Source organism: Gossypium hirsutum, chromosome A10, assembly GCF_007990345.1.
Source record: "Gossypium hirsutum isolate 1008001.06 chromosome A10, Gossypium_hirsutum_v2.1, whole genome shotgun sequence".
NCBI classification, from domain to species: domain Eukaryota; kingdom Viridiplantae; phylum Streptophyta; class Magnoliopsida; order Malvales; family Malvaceae; genus Gossypium; species Gossypium hirsutum.
Window position 1 is genome coordinate 68,344,940 of NC_053433.1, and position 14,195 is coordinate 68,359,134.

The 14,195-nt window shown below is 35.9% G+C and overlaps 1 non-coding gene across 1 annotated transcript; it reads right to left on the bottom strand.

Moving 5' to 3' along the window:
- Positions 1-9,080: 9,080 nt before the first annotated feature.
- Positions 9,081-9,187, bottom strand: LOC121209042 (small nucleolar RNA R71). The gene has a single exon (XR_005904160.1). It is a non-coding gene; the product is annotated as a small nucleolar RNA R71 (small nucleolar RNA).
- Positions 9,188-14,195: the final 5,008 nt, after the last annotated feature.

Sequence of the window (14,195 nt, forward strand, 5' to 3'; positions counted from 1 at the left end):
GTATAGTAATGAATGACTTCCTTAAGCTGTGATTAGCTCGGTAATGCCTTGTAACCCTAATCTGGTGATGGATACTGGTTAAGGGTGTTACAACATTCCACTGCATTAGTGGGATATTCGGGTAGGACAAAAAGCTCTAAGTGTCACAACCCGAAGTCTCATTCCCCTATGGTAACAAGTGTGGGAAGTGTAGATGATCAAAAGCTGAGATGTAAAAGTTGCAACAAATTTCATTTTGGAGAGTGCCGAATGAAGAGCATAGCATGCTACAAATGTGGTTCTCTTGACCACTTCCTTAGAGATTGCCCAGAGTGAACCGATAAAGAGGTAGAATTAGCCTTGAAGCCTAATGCTCCTATTTCTCGAGGTAGACCTCCGAGATATCCCGAAAGTACAAGTGGCAGTCGAATTGTTACCAAGGACATTACTGCAAAATCAAAGGCTCGAGCTCCAGCGAGAACCTATGCCATACACACTAGAGAGGAGGCCTCAACTCCTGATGTCATTACGAGTATATTTTCTATCTATGATACTCATGTCATTACCTTAGTTGACCCGGGATCGACCCATTCATACATTTGCATGAAATTGGTGTCTAGCATAAATATGTCTGTTGAACAAACGGAATTTGTTATCAAGGTGCCGAATCCTCTAAGCAAGTTTGTGTTAGTAGATAAAGTTTGTAAGAATCATCCTTTGATGATTCAAGGTCATTATTTTCTGGCTAACCTTATGCTTTTTCCTTTTGATGAATTTGATGTGATACTTGGCATGGATTGGTTGGCCATTCATGATGTGACAGTAAATTGTGGTAACAAGTTTATTAAATTGAAATGTTCAATGACGAAATTTTTTGAGTCAATTCAAGTGAGTTGAATACACCACCGGTTGTGATTACCTCAATGAGGGCTCAAAAATATATGAAAAAGGGTATGAATCCTAACTTGCTTTTGTACTGAATACTAAAGAATTGGAGTTGAGGATGAGTCGGTACCGGTAGTGCGTGAGTATTCGGATGTGTTCCCAGAAGAGTTGTTTGGTTTGTCTCTTGTTAGAGAAGTAGATTTTGGTATTGAGCTAGTGCTAGGAAAAATACCTATTTCTATTGCCCCGTATAGGATGGCACCAACCGAGTTGAAAGAGTTAAAAGCACAGTTGCAAGAACTGACGGATAAGGGCTGCACAAGACCAAGCTTTTCGCCTTGGGGTGCTCCTGTATTATTTGTAAAAAAGAAAGATGGTTCGATGAGATTATGTGTAGATTACCGCCAACTCAACAAGATAACTATTAAGAATAAGTATCCTTTGCCAAGGATCGACGACCTGTTTGATCAGTTGAGGGGAGCCACTATGTTTTCCAAAATAGATTTGAGATCTAGCTATTATCAGTTGCAAGTTAAGGAGTCAGGCGTGCCTAAGACTGCTTTTAGAGCGAGGTATGGCCATTACAAATTTCTTGTGATGCCTTTTGGATTGACGAATGCTCCAGCTGTGTTTATGGACTTGATGAATAGGATATTTCGGCCATACTTAGACAAATTTGTTGTTGTACTTATTGATGATATCCTGATTTATTCCAAGGATGAGGCTGAACATACGGAACATCTGGGAACTGTTTTACAGACTTTACGGGACAAACAGTTGTATGCTAAATTTAGGAAGAGCATGTTTTGGCTCCGAGAGGTAGGATTCTTGGGTCACATTGTTTCGGGTGAAGGTATCCGAGTTGATCCAAATAAGATATCTGCTATTGTCAAATGGAAGCCGCCGAAGAACATAACCGAGGTTAGAAGCTTTTTGGGCTTAGCCAGTTACTATTGACACTTCGTGAAAGGATTTTCGATGATTGCAACTCCTTTTACTAGGTTACTACAAAAAGACGTTAAGTTTGAATGGTCAGAGAAGTGTTAGCAGAGTTTCGAGAAATTGAAAACGTTGCTGACTGAAGCTCCAATTTTAGTGCAACTCGAGCCGAGAAAAGAATTCGTAGTCTATTGTGGTGCATCCTTGAATGGACTAGGTTGCGTGCTTATGCAAGAGGGCAAAGTAATAGCCTATGCTTCGAAGCAATTAAAATCGCACGAGAAAAATTATCCAACATATGACTTGGAGGTGGCTACCATTGTATTTGCCTTCAAAATTTGGACACATCATCTGTATGGTGAAGTTTTCCTTCTATTCATAGATCACAAGAGTTTGAAGTATTTAATAACTCAAAAGGAATTGAATCTGAGATAGGAAGATGGTTAGAGCTGATTAAAGACTATGAGCTAATAATTTATCATCTCCTGGGAAGGGCGAACATGGTTGCCGATGCTCTAAGTAGGAAGTCCTTGTTTCCATTGAGGGCTATGAACACACAATTGGTGTTGTCCGATGAGGGTTCAGTTTTGGCAGAGTTAAGAGCCAGACAGACATTCCTACAAGAAATTTGCTCAGCTCAGATCAATGATAGTGATCAAGAGAGCATTATGTGAGACGGGTGTTGAGTCAGATTTTTGGGTTGATTCTAATGATTGTGTGATGTTTAAGGATAGGGTCTATTTACCTAAAGACGATGAAATTATTCAAAAAATTTTGCAAGAGGCACATGATAGTCGTTTGTCTATTCATCCGGGAAGGACCAAGATGCACAATGATTTAAGAAAAATGTACTGGTGGAATGGCATGGAAGGAGGCATCTCTGAATTTGTGTCGAAATGTTTGATATGTCAACAGGTCAAGGCTAAACACCAAGTACCTACAGGTTTGTGACAGCCGGTGATGGTCCCCAAATGGACGTAGGACAGGATTACCATGGATTTTGTGACTAGATTGTCGGTAACCCAGAAAAAGAAAGACGCTGTATAGGTGATAAACCATAATATATATACATATTTTTACCTCATGCTTCGCATATTTTTGGAAGGATTATCATAAGATTTAATGAATTTGATGCTTCTAATCCTTTAATTTCATGTTTTATACTCAGGAGAGCCTATGATAGAAGAAGGAGAAAGAAACGGGCCAAAAATGGACAAATTGGGTCTAATTCAGTGTTTTGCACGGCCTAAGCACTTCCACACGGGTAATCCACACGCCCGTGTGTCATGGACGTGTCACCATTAAACCAAGTCAAAATTGCACATGGCCTGAGCACCTTCACACGGGCGTGGCACACGGCCGTGTCCCTGTCGAGCATAAGTCTAATTCTATTTGGAAAAGGCTAATTTTGGGCTATTTTGGGCATTCCAAAGTCTATAAAAACATCTGAGGAGGAGGGATCAAGGGAACACGTAGAGTAGAAAGCAAAAAATACTCAAAGAACAGCCATCAGAATCAGCTCAGAAGAAGGATCTCCTTCAAGACTGAAGATCTCCTTTCAATTTCCTCAAAAGTTCTTTGGGTTTCTTTATGTTTTGTTGTTGTCCCAATTTTGAGATGATTTTCTCTATTTTTATGAACTAAATTCCCTAAATACCTAGGGAAGTTAAAACCTAAGATGGATCTTATTACTATTTGAATTATATGATAAATACTTGTTCTTATTTTTAAGTGTGAAATTTTATACTTGTTTTAATATTTTAGGATATTAATTCAGGTTTTGATGTGCTTATTCAGTGGAGCAAAAGTCCCTGTTTAAGAGTAGATCCTCCATAATCAAGCAGAGTTGCATGCAACCCTAGAGATAGGACGACATAAATTTGTCAAATTATAGTCAAATCTAATAAGGGAATCCATAGGTCGAGTCAATGCGACAATAGGGGTTTTAATTAGAAAGAGATTTCAATTAATCAACCTAGAGTCAGTTGTTTTTAGTCTCAAGAGAGATAATAACATAAATCAGGGATTTCTACGGATTAAGTCAAGTGAATAAATCGTCTAATTCAGAAGTAATAAGTGAAGTCTAGGTGGATTCTTCCTTGGGTATTGTCTTCTCCATTGGTTTTCCAAAGAATAGTTTCCAACTTTTATTTCTGTCGCGTTCTTAGTTAATTAGATAATTAAGTGTAGTTTAGAAAACATAGTTTAGAAAACATCCCTTCAATTCTTAGGCTAGATAATAAAAAGATAGTAATTACTAGTACTTTTAGTCCTTGTAGATATGATATTTTCGGTCTCACCTTAACTATAGTACTATTCGATAGGTGCGCTTGCCTTAGTCAAATTTCTAGTTAGTTTAGTGATCATCAATGGGTTATAGTTGATAGACTAACAAAGTCGGCTCATTTCATTCAGGTACGGAAAGATTACTCTCTTGATAAACTGGCCGACTTGTACATTTCTAAAATTATGAGATTACACGAGGTACCATTATCGATTATTTCAGAGAGGGACTCGAGATTCACTTCGAGATTTTGGGAGAAACTACAAGAAGCCTTGGGTACAAAGTTGAGTTTTAGTATAGCATTCCACCCACAGACTGATGGTCAGTCTAAGCGGACGATTCAGATTCTTTAGAACATGTTACGGTGTTGCGTCCTTGAATTTTTAGGGTAGTTGGGAAAAATACTTGCCTTTAGTGGAATTTACCTACAACAACAGTTTCTAGACGAGTTTAAAGATGGCACCTAATGAGGCATTGTATGGCCAAAAATGCTGGACTCTGTTGTATTGGACAGAACTCAAAGAACACCAAATTCACGGAGTTGATTTGATCATGGAAACTGAGGAAAAGGTAAAACTGATATGAGATTGCTAGAAAGCAACAATGGATAGGAAAAATTCATATGCTGGTTTGAAAAGAAAAGATATTGAGTTTCAAGTTGGAGATAAAGTATTCTTGAAAGTATCTCAATGGAAAAAGGTATTGAGATTTGGTTGAAAGGGTAAACTGAGTCCAAGGTTTATCGGACCATATGAGATTACCAAAAGAGTTGGACCATTAGCCTACCGATTAGTGTTGCCTTCCGAGTTATAAAAGATTCATGATGTATTCCATGTGTCCATGTTGTGTAGATATGGATCGGACCCCTTACATGTGATTTCACATACTAAAGTTGAAATTAGACCGGATATGACCTATGGTGAAGAACCGGTCAAGATTTTAGTTCGAGAAGTCAAACAGTTGATGAATAAGAATATAGCCTTGGTGAAATTTTATGGCATAGACATGGAGTGGAAGAAGCCACATGGGAACCTGAAGAAGCCATGAGAATTCAATATCCGAACCTGTTTACTGGTAAGACTTTCAAGGACGAAAGTTCTTAAGGGGGGAGAAATGTAACATCCCAAAATTTGGCCTAGTGGGAACAGTGATTTTGGGGCCATGAATCTGACATTAAAATATTTTTTTATGATTATTATGAGGTCTAGGATATGAAAATAAGCATGTGTTAAAGTTTCATGAAGAAGTTATAAGCATAAGGTGCCCAATTGGTAATTAGGGACCAAACTGAATAAGTTGTAAAATTTTGGTTCTAGACGCGATTTGTATAAAATTGCTTTGAATTATTAATTAGAAGGTCTCAAAGATTAATTTTCCCAATTTCTAAGTTTTTGGACAAAAATGGGCATGCATGGAAAATTTTGAAAGGTTATCAAGGAAGGGCATTTTGGTCATTTGGTAATAAACTAAATAAAAAAGGAAAATGAAAGAAAAAATGAGCCATTTTTCTTCTCCATGCTACTAAAAGTTGAAAGGTCTCCATAGCTAGGGTTTTCAACATTTTCAAGCTCTATAGTAAGTGCTCCCTAGCCCTGTTTTTAACTTTCTTCGTATTTTTGATATCCTCGTAACATGCTCTCTCTATTTCTACCAATATTTCAAGCTAGGGTTCATGTTTAGAAATTTACCCATGCATGAGATGCTTATGTTTTGATGATTTGTGGAGGAATATGAGAATTTAGAGGATGGTAAACAACTTTTATTAAGTAGTTTTTCATGGAAATGGCTTAAGGGACCATTTTGTAAAAGTTGTGAAAATGGGTAGAGAAATGTGAAATGAAAGAAAATGTGAGCTGCTATAAGCAAGAAAAATATTTGGCTAGGCTTGGATAACCTAGAAATTTCATGCATTTCATTATACGAGCCTAGGGACTAAATTGAAAAGTGTGAAAGGCCAGGGGCAAAATAGTCATTTTACCCAAGGGCAAAATTTAGGCCTAAATTGAACAATGTGAGGTATTAATAATTTATTTTTACTGATATAGACCCCGAGAAACCAATTTCGGAGGTCGACCATGAAAAACGAAAGGTTTCATAATAACTGAATTACAAACCCGAAGCAATTACCAGGTAAGTTCGCGTAACTCGAAGTAAACTCTTAATATATTTAAAATGTATATTCTTGAATCCATGATAATTCAGATATTTGCTGCATGAAAATACATGAAATGTGATAGTATAATTTAAAAAGAGAATTGAAGATCCCTATTGAATAAAAAGGGATATCTGATGGATTTCTCGAAATGAATTACGGTAAAAAGGATCTAGCCTAGACGGGTGTTCCTTTAGTGATCGAGCCTCTAGAAGAATAAGTGTGCTGAAATGGATTTAGCCCGGATAGGTAATTACATATATTAATCAATTAATGATACTTTGGAAACTTGAGAACATGAAACATAAGTGTAGAATAAAGAGTCTAACAGATCCCATAAGTGTAGAATAACTGATCTCCATCACACCAATGGCTCAAAGAGTCTAACAGATCCCATAAGTGTAGAATAAAGTTAAACACTCTCCAGGACACCAACATGTCCCAATGAATGGAGCTTAGCTCGACATTCCCGTATCTCTCTAATTTATCTCGAAGGCCTCAAGGCCTAAATCACAAAACACAAAGGTGAGTACTCACAATCCTATGGCATACCAACTATATCCAACAATTTCAAGAGATCATAAGGCCAAAATATCAGCAATTTCACACATTTAATTATTGTATTAATGCATATAATCTCTATTCATAATCATCAATTCACATTATAAACTTGTACACAATGCATACTTATTAGATTCACATTTAATTGCACTTTAAGCTCCACAACTATGCTCATTGAGCCATGATAAACTGTAATTTATACATATTTTTACCCCATGTCTAATGCATTTATAGATGGTTTCTCCTTAGAATTGGTGAATTCGATGCTCCTAATGCCTTAATTTCATGTTTTATACTTAGGTGAGCATAGGAGAGTGAAAGAAATGAGAAACGGGCCAAAAATAGAGAAAATGAGCCAACGTACAAAATCAACACGGCCTGGACCTCCTCACACGGGCATACCACACTGCCATGTCAATTTGGAAAAATCGAAGCATGACTCACACGGGTGGACCACACGCCCGTGGCTATTTAACAGGCTTGACCATGGCCTGAAGTAATCAGACACAGGCGTGTCACACGGGCGTGTCCCTATCGAGCCCAAATTGAGTCCAATTTAGAAAAGGCCAATTTTGAGGTTTCTTAGGCATTCTAAAGCTTATAAATACACCTTAGAGGAGGAGGAAAAGGGGGCCACAAAGGAGGAAATAGGGAACTACTCAAGGAAAGCTGATTGATCCATCTCAGAAGCCAGATTCGTCATTAAGACTGAAGATCTCCCCTCAATTTCCCTTCAGGAGTTTTGGGTTTTTCTTTATGTTTTGTATTCATTATTCTTCTGAGATGTTTACCTTTTTACTTATGAACAAAAACCCCTAAATACTTAAGGGGAATGAAACCTAAGACAGATCTTGTTATTATTATCTAAATTGTATGATAAATATTTGACTTGTTTTTAATTATATGTTCTTAATTCTTGTTTTTGTATTCTAGGATATTGATTCAAGTTAAGCTCTTATTCAGAGGAGGAATAGACCCCATCTAACAGTACGTTTGTCATAATTAAGCAGAGTTGATTGCGCGCCTAGAGATAGGGTGACAAGATTTTGTCAGATTAGGGTGAAACCTAATAAATAGATCCACAGATCGAGTTAATTCAACCCTAAAGAGTTAATTAGAAAGAGATTTCAATTATTCAACCTAGGGTTAGACGTTGTTAGTCTCGAGGGGGAAAACAATATAACTTAGGGATTTCTACGGATCAAGTCAAATGAATAAATCGTTCGATTCAGAGTCAAATAACAAGTGAAGTCTAGTGGATTTTTCCTTAGGTATTGTCTTAATTCAATCATTTTCCAAAAGTAATTCCCCAATTCTACTTTCTATGATTTCTTAGTTTAATTAATTAGTTAGATAAACAAAACCCTTTTTATTTTTTTGCTAGATAATAAAAAGAGAGTTAATACTAGTACTTTTAGTTCCTTTGGGTTTGATAATCCGGTCTTGCTAAAGCTATACTACTGTTCTATAGGTGCACTTGCCTTCATCGTGATAATAGTTAGTTTCAAGAACAATTCATTATAAATATTTAAAACCTGTCACGAATATCACGTATCAAGTTTTTGGTGCCGTTGCTGGGGAACTAAGATATTAGGAACCCTCGATTTTTATTACTTTAGCCATTTACTTTTACTGCAATTTAAATTTTATTCTAACTTTTATTACTAAGTCTTCTTTTTCCCTTTTTCTGGCAGGTTTTTATAGTTTATGACTAGAAGAAACCTATCAGGACCATTAGTTTTTGACAGTGAGATCGATCGTACAATTAGCAGAAACCAAAGAGAAATAAGGCGAAACTTAAGATACACAGAGAACGAGCAAGAGGACGATATTCAAACCACAACCAAGGAGATGGCTGAAAACCAAGAAAATCCACTACCTCTTGCAATTGCTGTTAATCAAAATCCTACTCCGTGCACTATTTATGATTATGATAAACCTAATTTAACAGGAACTGAGTCAAGTATAGTTAGACCTGCTATTGCTGCAAATAATTTTGAACTGAAACCTAACACAATTCAAATGATACAACAGCTTGTTCAGTTTGATGGTTTGCAGGACGAGGATCCCAACGCTCACTTGGAAAATTTCCTACAATTTTGTGATACCTTTAAAGTTAATGGCATTTTTTATGATGCCATTCACCTTCGGTTGTTTCCCTTTTCGTTATAGAATAAGGCTAAAAAATGGTTGAACTCATTACCACGAGGGTCAATCACTACTTGGCAACAAATGGTCGAAAAATTTTTATTAAAATATTTTCCATCAGCTAAAACAACCAAATTACGTAATGATATCTCTTCTTTTGTGCAGATGGATATAGAAACACTCTACGATGCATGGGAGAGATACAAGGACCTTTTGAGAAGGTGCCCTCACCATGGGTTACCGCTTTGGCTACAAGTTCAAAAGTTTCATAATCGCCTGAATCCTTCGACTCAGTAGATGATTGATGCAGCCACTAGAGGAACTATCAATAATAAGACACCTGAGGCGGCTTACGAATTTATTGAGGAGATGTCACTGAATAACTATCAGTGGCAAGTTATGTGAACAAAGCTGACGAAAGTAGCCGGTGTTTTCAACCTCGACGCGGTTACTATTCTATCTAACTAAGTAGAACTCTTAAATAAAAAGATTGACGGTTTGTGTGGTTCTACTCAGGTACATCTAGTGATGAGGTGCGATTCAAATGGAGGATGAGCATGCACAGAATATCAACCCTTCAACCCTAGCATCGAAGAGGAACAAGTCCAATTTATGGGTAAAAATCTTCGATCTCAAAACAAACCTTATAGCAATACTTACAATGCAAGTTGGAGGAATCACCCAAATTTTTCATGGAGAGGCCAAGGAAATCAGAAACCACCACCCCCTTCAGGCTTTCAGCAACCACCATACTAGTAGGAGAAAAAGCTGAACCTTGAGGAGATGCTAACCAAATTAATCTCGGTGTCAAAGACTCATTTTTAGAATACCGAGACGGCACTCAAAAATCAATAAGCATTGATCCAAGGGCTCGAAACTCAAATTGGACAGCTGGCTAAGATGATTTCAGAAAGAGCACCAGGAAATCTACCTAGTAACATCGAACCCAATCCAAAAAAACATGTGAAAGCAGTTACACTGAGGTGTGGGAAAGTGTTTGTAACACCCCGTACCCGAGACTATTTCTGAAGTCGAACACGAGGTGTTAACGGGCTTAATTCATTACTTAAACGGCTCATACAATTCGTTTTAAAATTTTCTAGACAAGCTGGCTAACTGCATTGCAGTCGCTTCAAAAATCATATCTCGAGTTTCGAAACTCAAAATCCAATTCTGTAAATATTTCCTGAAACTAGATTCATATATCTATCTAGTAAAGTTTTTGTAAAATTTTTGGTTGGGCCAATTAGTACAGTTTATTAGTTAAAATCTCTCCTGTTTCAAGGTTCGACTACTCTGCCCTTTGTGCATTACGAAATAGATATCTCCCAGTACAGGGCTTAAATGCCTATTTTGTTTGTCTCTAATAAAACTAGACTCAATAATGAATCTGTACATATAAAGCATGACTTCTAATTATCTTTGTAAAATTTATGGTGAATTTCCAAAGTCAGAACAGGGGATCCAGAAATCGCTCTGGCCCTGTTTCACAAAAATTTAAACATCTCATGAAATATAGCTCATATAGTCGTTTCGTTTCTTCCATATGAAGATAGACTCATCAAGATTCGATTACATAATTTATTCATTATTTAATTCCATTTCTACTATTTCTAGTGATTTTTCAAATTCACATCACTACTGCTGTCTGAATCTATTTTATGGTAAATTTTACCTATCTCATGGTTTTCCATGGATTAACTAGTAATTTGACATACATATCACCAAATATGATCATGATTAGCCATTCCAATGGCTAATCATTACCAACCATTTCCATACTACTCAATAACCATATCATAAGTGTAACACCCAAAATGATCAGCCATGACACACAGCATAATAATCAAATAGACTTAGACTATTACTCAACCAAAACCGAATTCGAACCTAAGATTAAAGTCATTCTCAATGCATGAAATGCTTACCACAAACATCATCCATTCGTAGTACTGATCACTTTAACCAAAACGAATTTAAACCACTATCAATCATAACCAAATTATCAAGACCAAACTTACTAAAACTTATAACTAAGCACCCATAAGACCAAATCCAAACTTAACATTTAAGCCATATTCGCATGGCTAAAAGTATACATATCAAAGTTCAACAAAACATAATAGCCTATACATGCCGAAATGTTCTCTTAGACCAACTAAGAAGAAGGTACCAAGAAGTTGCAAGCTGGCGTGATGACTTCGATGATGGTCCCGAGCACACAAAATGGGTCAAAGAAACCTAAATAAGTAACAAGTAAACACACCAAATGAGTATATAACTCAGTAAGTCATAAGCATTACACTACCGTCCATTAATAAAAGATCATAAGAGAAAACAAATAATGCAAAATCAATTACTCCATCCATACCGAACTACGCTATAATTTCTTAGATTTTCGGTTCAATCTCATGCCAAGTCCTACAATCATACCAAATACCAAAACAACCCAATTGATTCAGATTCATTTCCTCACAGCATGGAACAATGATGCACTGGGTAAATTTATACATACACATCACAAGTCTCAAATTCGATATTTTAATTAATAGTTCTATCACTTAGTTCTTTCATGCCCCTTTTATATTATCAACCGTATTTGCACACATAGTGCTAATTACAGTCGCACACATAGTGCCATAGTAAACCGCACACATAGTGCATTGGATTTTCTCTCATGCTTCAACATCCAAATCGGCACACCTAGTGCCACTTAATTCCGCACAGATAGTGCCATATGTCAACTCATTATGATAAGGCAATTTACTTAACTCAAATAGCACATATGGTTACATTAATAAATAGGAAAATCACTCAAAAAGAATACCTAACAAAAGGAATTCTTTTATGATTCACTAATATTATTTATATACAAACTAATCAACCTTACAAAAATGCTTAAGGACTTACTTTATGTCGGATGGAATGATTCCCAATCGACTACTCAATATTCTTTGCTTTGCCTTTCCTTGGTTCCCCTCCTTTGGATTCTTGAGCTAGAATAAATAAGTTAATAGTTTAATTTACCTTGCAAGATATTCATAAATATGTAAATTTAATGATTCCACTTCTTCTTACAACCCTCCTTGTTCCAAATATCAAAATTTCAACTAATGTTTATATTATATCTCAAAGCCGAATGTATTATCATTATCAAAATAACATTTGGTCATCATTTTGCCATTCAACACATATTTTCACTTCATAAACATTTTGACCGTATACTTCTAAACTAGCAAAAGCTCCCCATTTATTCGTACTATCTTTTAAATACTATCAAGTTCATATACTTCTAATTTCTTAAGTTCAACATCTTAATGCCCATTATAGCCACTCCCATAATCTAAATTTAAAAATCGGCAACACCCACATTTCAACTATCTTAGCCGAATACTCCTCAACACTTAGACTAAAGTATGCACATTAAACTTAATACAACTTTCATTATACCTTTCACCCTAAAACATAATTTATAAATCTCACCCTTCCTTCCATGTTTCGGTCAATTATTCAAATTTCCTTATAACATGAACATTTTTTTCAACTAATCTAGCATGACTCATTCGGCCTTAACAATGAACCACTTTTCATACCAAGAAAAAAATAAATCAAATGAACCTTCCATTTAAACCCCATTCTATCGTCTATTTATTCAATAATACATGTAAACAACTACTAATTCTAGTACTTTGATACACGGTTTAGTGCCCAACCATCATAAAAGTTTGAATTTTTCTTAATATTGTCAAAATACATTCACAAATTAACTTAAACATATAAGAAGATTTAACTAACACTTCAAAACTTACCTCCTACTAGCAAGAAGTAGTGTCGAATTGCCTTAATGAGAATTTTCCTTTTTTCTTTTCTTTGGTTTCGATTTTTGGAGGAAGAAGGAGATGAACACACTCTCTCTCCTTGAATTTCTTCTTTATTCATCTATTTTTCTTATTAAATCATTTTATTTTAAATATTTTAATCATTTTCTAACCAAATATTATAATTAATTGAATTTAGTGGAGGGTCATCACCACTTGGCCGGCCACTTATTGAATTTTTGGGTATTTTGACATGCAAACCCAAGCTTTCACACTTTGTAGTTATTTGGTCCTTACAATTTGCCTATCATATTTTCTAAGTTTCTCAACTAAGACTTTTCAAGAAAAATTCACATTCATAAGTCTAAATTAAAACATCAAATTTTCACACATGCACTAATACACATAGAGGATATGCAACTAAATTTTAAATAAATTTTATGACTTGGTTTTGTGGTCCCAAAACCACATTCCGACTAGGGTCGAATTAGGGCTGTCACAGCGTTAGCTGAATCGAAAAAGAAGCCACAATAAGAAGTTAACAGAAGTAAATGAGAGGAGGTCAAACCCGAAAGCTATGACAATCCAATGCCGAAGGAATATAAACCACCAATTTCATACCCAGAAAAGTTAAAGAAAGACCGCATGGATGCACACTTTGGTAAATTCCTTGAACGTTTTAAACAACTACATATTAACTTACCTTTTTTTGAAGCTATATCGCAGATGCCTACATATGCAAAATTTTTAAAAAATCTCCTAACAAACAAAAGGAAGTTTGAAGACTTATCTATGGTGGAACTTAATGAGGAATGCTCAGCTATACTCCAAAACAAACTGCAAACCAAACTAAAAGATCCAGGAAGTTTTACTATACCCTACTTAATTGATAGTTTTAATGTTGATAAGGCACTAACTGATTTAGGTGCTAGCATTAATTTGATGCCATATAAAATGTTTAAACAACTTAGTCTTGGGGAACCTAAACCCACTAGGATGAGTATTCAACTAGCTGATAGATCTGTTAAATATCCCAGGGGTATTATAGAGGACATACTTGTAAAAGTAGATAAATTTATATTCCCTGTTGACTTCGTTGTGCTTGATATAGATGAAGATGTTGAAGTGCCTTTAATCTTAGGGCATCCATTTTTAGCCACTGCTAGGGTTGTTATTGATGTGGGTGATGGTAAAATGGTACTTAGACTAGGTGACAAAGAAATAATTTTTAAAATTTATGATGCCATGAGATTTTCTAGGGAGCAGGATGACTCATGTTATTTTATTGACTCTATTGATCATGCTTCTCTAGACTCTTTTTAAGAAATCATACATAAGGACATGTTGGAACTGTGTCATGCCCAAGGAGGGGAGATAGATGACGATGACTCCGAGACAGGTAAAATAAAAGTTAAACTGAACTTCAATT